Source organism: Macrobrachium rosenbergii, chromosome 45, assembly GCF_040412425.1.
Source record: "Macrobrachium rosenbergii isolate ZJJX-2024 chromosome 45, ASM4041242v1, whole genome shotgun sequence".
Lineage (NCBI taxonomy): Eukaryota > Metazoa > Arthropoda > Malacostraca > Decapoda > Palaemonidae > Macrobrachium > Macrobrachium rosenbergii.
The window spans coordinates 11,546,081-11,559,962 of record NC_089785.1 but is presented as its reverse complement, the minus strand read 5'-3'; positions in this window follow the sequence as shown (position 1 = coordinate 11,559,962).

Below are 13,882 nucleotides of genomic sequence, written 5' to 3'. Positions count from 1 at the left end.
TTTTGCGTTTGGACAGAGTTGCGTTTTTATGAATAGATGACTGTGTCTGGCGAGAATACGTAAAAAACGTTGTTTCTACAGCTTGTCCCTGGTCTGTGTTTCTGGTGACCAGCGTCAGGGGTCAGCCCCATGGTCGGTCTTCGTTTAAAGTTTCTGGTGGCGTCTGCCTGGAGGGCCCCAGTGGAGGCCTACAGTACTCCCCCCTGACAAGTGGAGGCTCAGGTGAGAGTCCCGACTATTGGCTAGTATGCTGGGTGTCGATACCCAGGTCGTTCTTCCATCCACTGACATTTGGTAGGCTTTGTCTCTTTGCTGCAAGATTTTGGCGGGTCCCAAGTAGGCAGGTGATATTGAGGGGGCTGATGGGCGTCTATTCTGATGAATGCGTGGCTTGCCAGACCAAGTTCTTCTGGGACGTGTACTTTTCTGGATGTGTCATGTGTCCTTTTCGCAGGCATTATTTGCGTTAATACTCTACGATAATTGGGTTGCCATCGACTGCCTGAAACCAGCATACTTGCCCTGCAACATTACTCCTCCAGTCCAGTTTTCAAGGGCGGGACGCCCTTTGCAATGCCCTGGTCAACTGTTGGGGGGTGTATTGTGCCACGTGAATAGGTTCTCACGCTGCACCTACTTCCACGACAGACTGGCACATACTTCCGCGACACCTGGATCGCACCTGGCTCTCAGACCGTGGTTCTCACGCTCTTCTCCTCAGCAACACATCAAGCCGGCAGGACGGCGCAGACTGCCGTGACACACCTGATCTTCATCTTTCCAGAAGATACAAAGTCTAAAATCGAATGCATGTGCATTATTGGTTTGTTAGATACTATAAATTCCCTGGCCGCTAATTGGTCACCAATTCATATAAATACCGCGGTAGTTTATTAATAAAGTATCATTTTCAAGATCAACGTCTTGTCTCAATTACCATTCTGCTAACAGGTCAAAGGAAGGCCTTGCCACTAGTAATGGTCGAGATGGCTAAGAGAAGGGCAGGATGAATCCTCGGACAAGGACCCTTGTGAAACCCCTTCCATTATGCAGAGGTCATCGTATGCCATTCCTAGTCCTTCCTCTCTCCTCAGGAACCCCTGTTGTCCACCCGCGCATTGCTCAGGAATACGGAAACAAGTCGAGTTTTCTTCTCCTCCAGAGAGCAACAAAGGGATCGAGTGGGAAAAAATAGCTTCAGTTGGGAAACAATGATTAGTATTAATAATATTTTTCAATGTTAAATACAGTATCAATATTAATCTTCTTATTTTTGTCATTTTCAGGATGTGCTGCACCATCTCGGTATTGGTGAGTGTTAGAATACTATTTTATTTGTTTTAATGATAAGACTTTTTTTTATTTAGTCAGTTTTATTAGGTTATCTTTTATTTTTTTCCGCTTGTGTATTGCACTCTATTCTCCTGAGGCATTGCTGATGTTACAGCTTTGTTAGTTGCTTTTGATTAGATGTGACTGGTTTTCTTTCAGTATCATTTTTTAATGGGAAGTTCGATCAAAATTTTGCATTTTTTGTTAGGTACTCAGCAAATCGTTATCATATTAATATTCATTGAAAAAGTAATTATGAACTGCAGAAATTTTGCAGTACGTTTCTTAATACCGAGAAAGGTCTGTAACAACTAAAATAATTTTCTGAATGCGCGTTTGTACTCAAGTATTCTATTTTGTAGGTAGTGCTGAGGGGTTTGCATAATCATTTAAGCAGATTCAACTTCATCTTTCTCATTTCCTTGACAGTATCGCGAGACCGTAGATACTGCAGGTTTATATCTGTCACTGGAATGCAGAAAACACGCTTAAAAGTTATTCAAATTTGGAAAACCTGTAACTCGTTCAATTTTGAAATGAACCTCTATTTTTTCTTAATATTTATTTTATAAACAATACAAAACAACTCTAACGGCATCTCCAGTCCCTAAGGATCATCTTTGAAAAAAATTAACTCAGTGCCTCAGTTAATAACGGAGATGTGGTATTTTCAGACTCTGAAATCTTTTAGCGCATTTTATGCAAAACTTTTTTTCTTTTTTTGTGTGTGTGTTGTTGCTTGGGTCTCATTTTAGCAAGAATCTTCCGTTATTGTATGTTACAAAACTCTACTCTCTGCTCAAAATTAGAAAAATGCCTATGAAAAACACAACATTAAATTACTTATAAACACCGTGGACATTTTTTTTCACTGTAATGACGCTTGTGAAACCCTTGTTTTAAAACGTATAATGGGGAAGATGTATACTTGGACAAGTAATTCTAACACCTCATTAGTAAATAGCGCATAAAAATGCAAGATTTTTCTTATACAACCTGAGTAAAACTTCAAGTTTCCATTAAAGAAATTAATTTTAATTCTTGTAAAACATAATTTTGTGGACTTCAGCGGTCTTTTTCGTATATATACGAGAATGTGAATTCATTTTCTGAAACAGATCAAGTTGAAGCTGATTCCTTGACGAACCAAGAGCAGTAAACAAATTTATTAAAAAGATCGTTTAAATAAAAAATTACTAATATAGAACACCATTATGACTGAATATACAAACAGTTCCGCTATTATTTCGTTTTCAGAAAGCTGGTGAAGTAAAATTATTCGAAGTAACATCGAATCAGACGGTAGTAATCCGATTACTGAGGTAATTATCTACTTAAAGCGTTTATAATTCCTGTACTGAAACTGGAGCGATTAGCTTTTAAAGCCGAGATTGAACGTTCACATAATATATACGATACTTATTTCAAGTTTATTCTTTAATAAGAATTTAGAAAAAAATGTTTTTTTATTAGCACTGGAAATATGTCAATTGATAAATTGTTTGGTTCCGAAAAGAAACAAGTAACGACAAATAGACCTCATTCTTTACACTTTATTCTGTGTATTCTTTTTCGTTGTCATAAAGTTTTGATTCATTTTGCCTGAAGAATAATGATATCAGCCAGGGCTATCACCAGCTTCTTCCATTGTTTATATATATATATATATATATATATATATATATATATATATATATATATATATATATATATATATATATATGTATGTATGTATGTATATATATATATATATATATATATATACATATATATATATATATATATATATATATATATATATATATATATATATATATATATATATATATATATATATATATATGTATATATATATATATATATATATATATATATATATATATATATATATATATATATATATATATATATATATATATATTGTTATATAAGAAAGCAAATATGTACGAATGGTTTCCAGCATAAGCGTAGAATAGTTTGACTAAATGATTGTTCAGAAATTTTAGACTCCATTTAACTGCTTGTTTCCGACTCTTATCATTCAGAACCGAAGGTGCGGAGGTCACGTCACAGCGACGGCAGAAATGGTCGAGAGTGAGAAGGTGTCTGTCTTCAGGAAGGCCACTGGTACGTTTAGGAGATACATCGTCCGGAACCGGCGTTGTGCCATAAAGCCGAAGCATTCCGTTCCGTGTGAGTTTGACTGTCGGAGGAGCAGTGTTGGCCCCTTCGTGTTATGTGCGTGTGGCCTGTGGATTTTGGGAATTTCAGGAATGTGGCTTTTTTCCTGGATTTTTGGTGTCCAGGCGTATCTTCGTATCAGTGGTTGAAGAAGAACCTCTCGCTCAAGAAACTGTTTCCGAATACTGCTCCCTATTCAATCGGAGACCCCTTGAACTGCTTGTTTAATGTCAGATAAGTTTTGGGTTTTTTATATTTATTAATTATTTTTCCATATATTACCAGAGTTCTTAGATACCGTTCGTATCTGAAAGTTATTATTTGTTTAAGCATAATAAAGTGCTAAGAAGTGTCGTTTTGGGTATTAATTCTCCTCCTCATTATTAAACCTGTTCATAAATATGTGCTATGGCTGTTCATGGTGTGGACGTCGTAACATATTTGGGGGCCTGTCCGGGATTGAATGTGTTTGAACAAAACAGGTTTAAATGAGGAGATTATTTGTTCCATAGTTATTGTAGGTTTAAGTGAGATTAGTTTTGTAGCTATCGTAACCAATCATGAGTGAGCCAGAGCTTGAAACAGGGTATTTAGGAAGTGACTTCGATGTCAAGAAATTTCTGTCGTCCTTGCCGGGGGTTGCGGCTTTTCGTGGTTTGTGTAAACGAGAACTGGTGCTAATTGCTAATTATCTAGACCTAGGTTTTACTATGGATATGAGAAAGGATGATTTAATAAAGGGCTTGATAGGACATTTAGGTATCGTAGAGGAGAAGTCTGAAGTTTCAAGGGTAAAGGAAGATGATAGCATGCAAGCTTTGAAACTCAAAATACAGCTGAAGGAGTTAGACATGGTTGTTGAGCGTGAAAGAGCAGCAGAAAGAGAGAGAGAGAGGACTTGAGCGTGAAAGAATGGAACACGAATTAAAGTTACAGGAAATTAAAGGGAGACACAGACAAGGTAGCGGGGATTTCGATGTAGCTAAATACATGAAGATGGTTCCCTCTTTTGATGAAAAGGAAGTAACTAATTATTTTATGACTTTTGAGGAAGTAGCGAAGGGAATGGGCTGGCCTAAGACCTCATGGTCTATTTGTTGCAATGTGCCTTGAAAGGTAGGGCTCAACAGGTATTCTCTAGTTTGTCTGAGGAGACTTGTGGTAATTATGATGAATTGAAGAATTGTATTCTCAAAGCATATGAATTAGTGCCAGAAGCTTACAGGTTGAAGTTTCGTGAGGCTTTGTAAGACAGGAGATCAGACTTACGTAGATTTTGCTCGGATAAAGGCTAAAATGCTTGAAGATTGGTTGAGATCTAAAAATATAGAAGACTTTGAGGGTTTAAACAGCTGATATTGTTAGAAGAGTTTAAAAATTGTTTGTCTAAGGATTTGAAGGTACATTTAGAAGAACTGCAGGTTGAAAGTTTAGAGAAAGCTGCCATTATGGCTGATGAATTTTCACTGACGCACAAAATTTTTGACGGGAAACAAAGTTTAAGTAAGGGTAGAAGCAGCAAAGAGGATTTTCAGGAATTAAAGAGCAGTAGGAGCAAAACGGAAAATGTAAGTGATTTAGATAGAAGTGGTGTAGCTTCGGTACCGAAAGGTAGCAGTTTACTTAGTGGGCAGAGGATGCCAATTAAATGTTATAACTGCGGGAAATTGGGCCATAGAAAGGCAGACTGTTGGTCCTTGAGGGACGGTAAAAGAGAGCACAAACCAGTTGCTTTGGTAAGCAGGGTAAGTGCTGGTAGAGAGGTTAGTACAGTAATTGAGGGCGAAGGAAGCCCTGGGCTCTCGGATTTGGAGAGGTACGAGTCATTTGTGTCCTATGGTAGTGTAGCTACAGGAAGTGGTAGGGGTAAAAAAGGATTGGTTATCCTCAGAGATACAGGGGCACTGCAGTCATTGATTTTGGAAAGGGCATTGCCTGATTGTTTTGAGTATGAAGGTAAGGAAAATGTCTTGATTAAGAGTTTTCCAAAAGAGGTAATCTCTTGTCCATATGAGACTATATTTTTGGAGTCTGATTATGCAACGGGTCCGGTTAAGGTCGCCGTTGTGGAAGAAATTCCTGTTGAGGGAGTAGATTTAATATTGGCCAATGATATTGGTGGTAACAAGGTTTTAAGTAACCCACGGTTACTTAAATATCCTGAGATTCGTGCAAGCACGGAAAGCTTAGGACGAGAATTTCCGGTATTTTTTCCAGTGTGTGCTGTCACACGAGCAATGAGGAAAGGGGAAGATAATAATAATGCTAAAATTGATTTCTCTACATGTTTTCAGGAGAAATTTGGTGAGTGTTCTGAGCAGGGTAAGGTTTTGGCCGTATCTAGAGAGAAATTCATCAAAGATCAAGAAAATGACATCGAGCTAGCAGAGATAGCTGCGAAGGCCTTTTCAAATAAGGAAATTGATAACATTCCGGTAGGGTATTATGTTGAAGATGGGTTATTGATGAGAAAATTTAGACCCCCTAGAATAGCTGCTAGTGCAGAATGGGAAGTTAATTACCAAATAGTTGTTCCTCCAAATTATAGACCCTCTATTTTACATTTAGCACATCAGAATCCATTTAGTGGCCATTTCGGAGTCAACAAAACTTTCGTAAAGTCACTAATCATTTTTATTGGCCAGGATTCATTCTGATGTTAAAGAATTTTGTAAGACCTGCCATGTTTGTCAAATGATAGGAAAGCCAAACCAGAAATTAATGAAAGCTCCTTGAACCCATACCGGCCATGGAAGAGCCATTTCATAGAGTAATAGTAGACATTGTTGGTCCATTGCCAAAGTCAAAGGGTGGAAATCAGTATATACTTACTATTATGGACAGATCCACTAGGTATCCTGAAGCCATTCCATTGCGGAATGCTAGCTCTAAGAATATTGTAAATGGGATGTTACAATTTTTCACCAAGTTTGGATTGCCTAAAGAGGTTCAGTCGGATCAGGGTTCAAATTTCTTGAGTAATATTTTTAGACAGGCAATGCAGGAACTAGGAATCAGGCAAGTAACTTCATCAGCGTACCATCCTCAGAGCCAAGGGGCTGTAGAAAGGTACCATCAAACATTGAAGACTATGTTGAGAACATTTTGTTTGGAGAACAAAAGTGATTGGGATAAAGGTTTGCCATTCCTTCTGTTTGCCTCCAGAAATCCCCAATGAGTCTTTGGGGTTTCCCCCTTCGAATTGGTATTTTGTCATCAGGTTAGAGGACCTCTGAAATTGATTAAAGATCAATGGCTTAAAAGTGTTGAGGATTCTAATTTGTTGGACTACGTTTCAGATTCCAGGGAAAGAATCAGGAAAACATGGGACATAGCTAGAGGTAACTTGATTGAAGCCCAGCAGAAGATGAAAAATACTATGATGTCGGAGCTAAAAAAAGTGGACTACAATCCAGGAGATGAGGTGCTGGTATTCCTTCCAGTAGCTGGACAGCCATTACACGCTAAGTTTTCAGGCCCTTACATAATAGAGAAGAAGGTAGGAAATACAGATTATGTTATTCTTACTCCCGATAGGAGAAGGAAAAAGAGGTTTGTGCCATGTTAATATGTTAAAACCTTATTTTCAAGAAGACCAAAGCCTGTCATGTTGAATATTGATTTAAGTGGTAATGGTTATCAGGAGAAACTTAAGCTTGAGACCGAAGTTGAAGACTGGCCTATTTCAAATTCAGAGGCTTTGGGGAATTTGAAGAATAAGTTAACTCATCTTGGGGAATGTCAAAGTCAGGAGTTGAGAGATTTACTCAACAATTATAAAGATGTATTTTCGGATGTTCCGGGTAAGACCAGTTCATTACAACATGATGTTGATGTTGGTAATTCAGAACCCATTAAACAGCACCCGTATCGCTTGAATCCCCAAAAGGCAGAGATTGTTGAACAGGAAGTGAAATATATGCTGGATAATAAGTTGATTGAACCTAGTAACAGCCAGTGGAGTTCCCCTGTAGTACTTGTAAAGAAAAGTAATGGTCAGTATCGTCTATGTTTCGATTACAGGAAAGTGAATGCAGTCACCAAAACAGATTCATTCCCAATTCCTAGGGTGGATGACTGTATTGACCGTATTGGAAAGGCAAAGTTCATAAGTAAATTTGATATCTTAAAAAAGGTTATTGGCAGGTAGGTTTGACAGACAGAGCTAAAGATATTTCTGCCTCGTTACACCCACTGGTTTATATTCCTGCAACGTCATGCCGTTTGGAATGAAAATTCAGGTAGTACTTTTCAAAGACTCATGAATATGATTACCAAAGACCTTGAAGGTGCACTACATACATAGATGATGTGGTCATTGTAAGTGATACGTGGGAAGAGCATGTCGAGAAAATTGCTGCATTTTTACAGAAACTCAGAGAAGCAGGTTTGTAGCTTAATTTAAATAAATGCTAATTGGTAAAAGCTAAAGTAGTTTATTTAGGTCATGAGGTTGGACATGGTCAATAGCACCAAAAGATTCTAATATTAAATCTATTTTAGACTTTCCAGTTCCTAGAGATAAAAGGGAGTAATGAGATATCTGGTCTCGCTGGATATTATAGGAAATTTGTGGCTAATTTCGCAGATATAGTTTCACCATTAACAAATTTGTTGAGGAAAAGGGTTGACTTTAAGTGGGATAACCAATGTCAGGAAGCTTTTGACAAAGTGAAATCCATTTTGACTACTTCTGTTCTGAAGGCACCAGATTTTTCTATTCCTTTCAAACTAGCAGTAGATGCCAGCGATATTGGCATTGGGGCAGTATTATTGCAGGAAGACGACAAGGGGTAGAGCATCCTATTGCTTATTATTCAAAGAAATTGAATGATTTTCAGAAGAAATACTCAACCATTGAGAAAGAAACATTGGGTTTAATTTTGGCTTTGCAACATTTTGAAGTGTATACCAGTACCACCTCCCCATTAACTGTATATACCGACCATAACCCATTGAAATATTTGAATAGCTTCAGGAACAATAATCAGAGGTTGACAAGATGGAGTCTGTTTTTACAACCTTATGAGTTGAATATCCTACACATTAAAGGAAAGGAGAATGTAATTCCAGATGCATTGTCAAGGATGTGACCCATTTTAGTTTTGGGATGAGCTTTATTTCTGTTGTTTGATTCAAAATATATACTTCATATATATTTGTTCCTTTTTAGGGGGGAGGTGTTATATAAGAAAGCAAATTTGTACGAATGGTTTCCAGCATAAGCGTAGAATAGTTTGACTAAATGATTGTTCAGAAATTTTAGACTCCATTTAACTGCTTGTTTCCGACTCTTATCATTCAGAACCGAAGGGTGCGGAGGTCACGTCACAGCGACGGCAGAAATGGTCGAGAGTGAGAAGGTGTCTGTCTTCAGGGAAGGCCACTGTACGTTTAGAAGATACATCGCCGGAACCGGCGTTGCAGCCATAATGCCGAAGCATTCCGTTCCGTGTGAGTTTGACTGTCGGAGGAGCAGTGTTGGCCCCTTCGTGTTATGTGCGTGTGGCCTGTGGATTTTGGGAATTTCAGGAATGTGGCTTTTTCCTGGATTTTTGGTGTCCAGGCGTATCTTCGTATCAGTGGTTGAAGAAGAACCTCTCGCCAAGAAACTGTTTCGAATACTGCTCCCTATTCAATCGGAGACCCTTGAACTGCTTGTTTAATGTCAGATAAGTTTTGGGTTTTTTATATTTATTAATTATTTTTTCCATATATTACCAGAGTTCTTAGATACCGTTCGTATCTGAAAGTTATTATTTGTTTAAGCATAATAAAGTGCTAAGAAGTGTCGTTTTTGGGTATTAATTCTCCTCCTCATTATTAAACCTGTTCATAAATATGTGCTATGGCTGTTCACATGGTGTGGATGTCGTAACAATATATATATATATATATATATATATATATATATATATATATATATATATGTATATGTATATATATATATATATATATATATATATATATATATATATATATATATATATATATATATATATATATATATATATATATATATATATATGTAAAGTGAGTGTATATGTGTGAGAGTGTACACAAGAAACAATTATTGTTTGTTCCCTAACTAAAAGATACATCGCTGTTATCTTCGTTGTATACAAACTACGGGAATGGAGGAAAGAAATAACAAAATAAGTATTGTAATACCTTAGAATGGTTGGAAACATTATCATGTAATAGAAAATGGGGCAAAAGTTTCAATACTCGTTTAGGCAGTTCTAAAAAGTCCAGATGTATCTGGTAATACCGAAAAGGGGAGGAAAATTTAAAGCAAATGATCTTCTGAAAAGAAAAGATCAAAGGCATATTGCTTATTCTTCCTTTTTGTCTTGATTGCAATACGTTGACTTTATTGTTTAATATCCTTTTGCAATATTGTCGTTAACTGTTTAATAATGTGTTAATTAGCTGGTTGAAGATATTCACATCTAGATTTTAGTGACATTTTTATGGATGGTAGAAAAGAGGCAGAGTATCATATGTCACTAGAAAGGGTTTGGAATGTATAGGATATAATAGGACCTGTTAGGAAGTAACCTTAACAATATATATGAAGCAAGCTAGTTAGGGTTAAATAATAAAGGCGTAACGATTTTTTTCTTTTTAATTAGGAGAAAGTGATCTAGTTACTTTGCATCGGCTCTGCTAACGAAGAATATACACATACGTATAAATAAAAAAAGTAGAAACGAATAACTACATGAATGAAAAGAACACTAAAATCGTAATTCATGGATAGGGTAATCTAGAAAGTAAAGGAAGAATCAGCGTCAACTTGTGAATAAAAATGAATTAACAATATATTATATATATTGCTCAAGAAAATTTAGTGTCAAAATAGTAACTGAAACTAGAATTGTATATCCATATATAAGAATGATACAATATATATATATATATATATATATATATATATATATATATATATATATATATATATGTGTGTGTGTGTGTGTGTGTGTGTGTGTGTGTGTGTGTGTGTGTGTGCGCGCGCATACACAAGATTCATTCAGCAAGTCCTTTGCCTCGAATAGAAAGAAAAGTAGGTAAAAAAACACATCATAGTATAACTAAGCTGCAACCAGGGACGTACTCTGTTTAAAACACTTCAGATGACGGAGGTTCTCATGTTTCTCAGAAGTTATATAATAAATATTTGCAAACCGTAAGTTGAAGTAAAAATAAAAGTGACGTTATTAGGCTTTTGTTTATAGAACGGCGTCTTTATTTCAACTGAGAAAGAATTTAGTTATGATACTGATGAAACTATGCATTTCACTCGCCTTAAGTTATCGTTTTTTATTTGGATTAACTTCTTGAAGAATAGTCGGATCAGTATGAGATTTTGGCAGAGTCTTATTCACAACCTGCCGTCATTTGTGTTAGCGTAGTACAGTACCATAAGTAAACAGTTAAGGCAGTTTGTTCTTGAAAAGGAGGAGAAATTCCAACATCGGTGAGAGCAATTTGGACGAAATTCCTTGCGACGCAACACTGGCGTTACCGTAGGGTACCTCTCTCTCTCTCTCTCTCTCTCTCTCTCTCTCTCTCTCTGAAAATACGGCCACTTGAGCCTTGATTTATACCGTTTCGCGACATGTGACGATGGCAGCAGTCAAGGCCAAGAGAAAGAGAAGGTCTGCTCACTTCCCCCAAATCCCCCATGTAGGCGGAGCTTTGTCTTCCTCCTTACTGCGTCAGCAGGCGAATTGCCGTAATGAGCAGGTACCTCTAAGATACGTCATCGCCTACGTAGTTACCCCAGGTGGGAGGCAACTCCACCCAATTGGGTAGACCTTGTCTCTCTCGGCCTTGGCAGCAGTCATCCGTGAGTGGGGCCACGGAGTTTTCCGTCTGCCACCCGCACATCCAGAGCTTAGCGCCCTGGGGCAGGTATGGGGGTCATGAAACACCAAGTGCGCTCTTCCTTACACCGATTCACCAGTGCTGACCTGCAGGAGAGACTGGAGGAAGCCAGCAGGCTTTGCGCAACTGAAGAGGTTTGGGCGGGTGCGGCTTGACGATCCCCAGCCTTTGAGAACGAGTACGGTAACAGGACAATATCCATGAGAGAGTGGACCCCGTCATCACTGACCTCCACACCGATGACGATAATGACTTGATTTTGAATAGTGCTGTAGATTAAAATAATCAAATCGTGTACTGTGTATTTTGTTTGAATTAATTATCAAAAAATCATGTCCCCAACTCTTTTCATAGTCTACAAAGAAGTATAAATAAAACAAACCCAACCCCTTTCCTCCACGTTTTTTTCCTAATATGTTTTGTTTTCAGCAGCACCACAATTAACCTTTACTTACAAGTTATCTATTACTCTCAAATGAAAACATAACGTATGCATACCTCAATTTTAAATGCATTAAGACTGGGCCACCGACCGAATATTCAACGTTATTATTATTATTATTATTATTATTATTATTATTATTATTATTATTATTATTATTATTATTATTATTATGTAGAGAGCCAGACCGGAACTGAAAATAATACCACCGAGAGGTGTCAGTGTGGGTGAAAGCACAACAGGAAAAGAGAAAAAATGAATCAAAACCTTTGCAACAAGAAGACATTAGCTAATTGAAGAGAAAAAAAAACCTCAATGACAGTGAATTTACGAAATTTACGGCTTAAACCGAGTATAAAAAAAGAATGAATGAACGATTCAATCAATCAATCAATCATTGACTGAAAGTTACTGTGGCGCAGCAACCACTTCAGTCACTGATATCAAATAAGGAGAGGAAAGTGGCCGATAAAAAAAGAATGGCCAGATCAAAATTAGCTTTGACAGCACATGAAGTGCGAGGTCCCCCAAGGCATCACTGTCCTCCCATAACCTTTTAATCTATGTTCAAGGGTCTGGAAACTGGGTGGAAATTCAAGGAGAGGAAAAAAAACAAGACAACTGAGATGGGTGGGTGGGGCTTAATAGTGACGTTTTCGTGACGTCAAAGTCACTCGTTCGGGTTGGTATCATCGTTGTTGGAATTTCTCCTCCATTTTGAAGAACAAACTGCCTTAACGCCAACACAAATTACGACAGGTTGTGAACAAGGCTCTGCCAAAATCTCTTACTGATCCGACTATTCTTTAAGAAGTTATTCCAAAAAAACGATGATATGATTTGAGGCGAGTGAAATGCATAGTAATAGTAAAAGAATAAGAAAAAACCTTCCAACCTTTTTCAGGCTAGACCACAGAAGTTTACTCATCCATGTTATCATCCAAGATGGCGTAACTTATTTATTGGTTTGTAATATGATACAAATTCAGCACAAACATACCATATATCTGGATGTGATCAAAGAACCTTGGTTCTCATTATGCTGTAGAGAAAACTTTGCAATATATTCCAAGAAAAGTTGAGTCTTCGGGAAACTTTATTTAATGGACTTGAGAGAGATTAGGAAGAAGAGCTTTAATGATTTGCTTCTGGTTTCATGCTCATTTTAAACTTTACTGCGCGCGGAACATCTACGTGAGATTCATTGCCTGATTTTTTTTCGTTGGGAATCTTATATTAATAACCCTTTATTATTATTATTATTATTATTATTATTATTATTATTATTATTATTATTATTATTATTATTATTGCTGTTGTTGTCAGAGAAATAGAATTTTGAAATTTCGATGGACTGTGTAGGTCTAAAGGTTTCACAGGAATTCTGTCTACGGTAAATAAATAAGAAAGTAAAGTCATTGGTTAGATGCATACTTCGTTATTCCCACAGACCTTCATGTGCTTGGGAATTGTATCCGTCCAAAGAGTTTTCAGGTTATTATTATTATTATTATTATTATTATTATTATTATTATTATTATTATTATTATTATTGTTATTGTTGTTGTTGTTGTTGTTGTTGTTTGTTGTTGTTGTTGTTGTTGTTGTTGTTTTCTTTGAACATTCAAGCAGCTTTTTATGAATCAAAACGAACTCTATAACCGACATCACAAAAGCAACTCTTCCATTTGTATGAAGTCATTTTTTTTTAGGTCATAATAAAATCTATGAAGGGTAACGTGACTATTGCGAAGAATAAATTTTCCCAAACACACAGAAGGTAAAAAGCTTTCTAGATAATCTAAACATACCAGGAAGGGACGAGTCTCATTGTAATGAAACTCATTAGCCGGTATCATGACATTCCATGTAAGCAACAAAGGATCTTAGATATTAATTGAAAACGGACTTACTAGAGACCCAGTTTCGAGCAAAATTTTGTATTATGGTACAAATAAGTTCTTGGAAATTTGTCATTCCTATAAAAAGAGTCTGGACGAAGAATGTTAAATAATCTTAATAATGATCATAATTTCA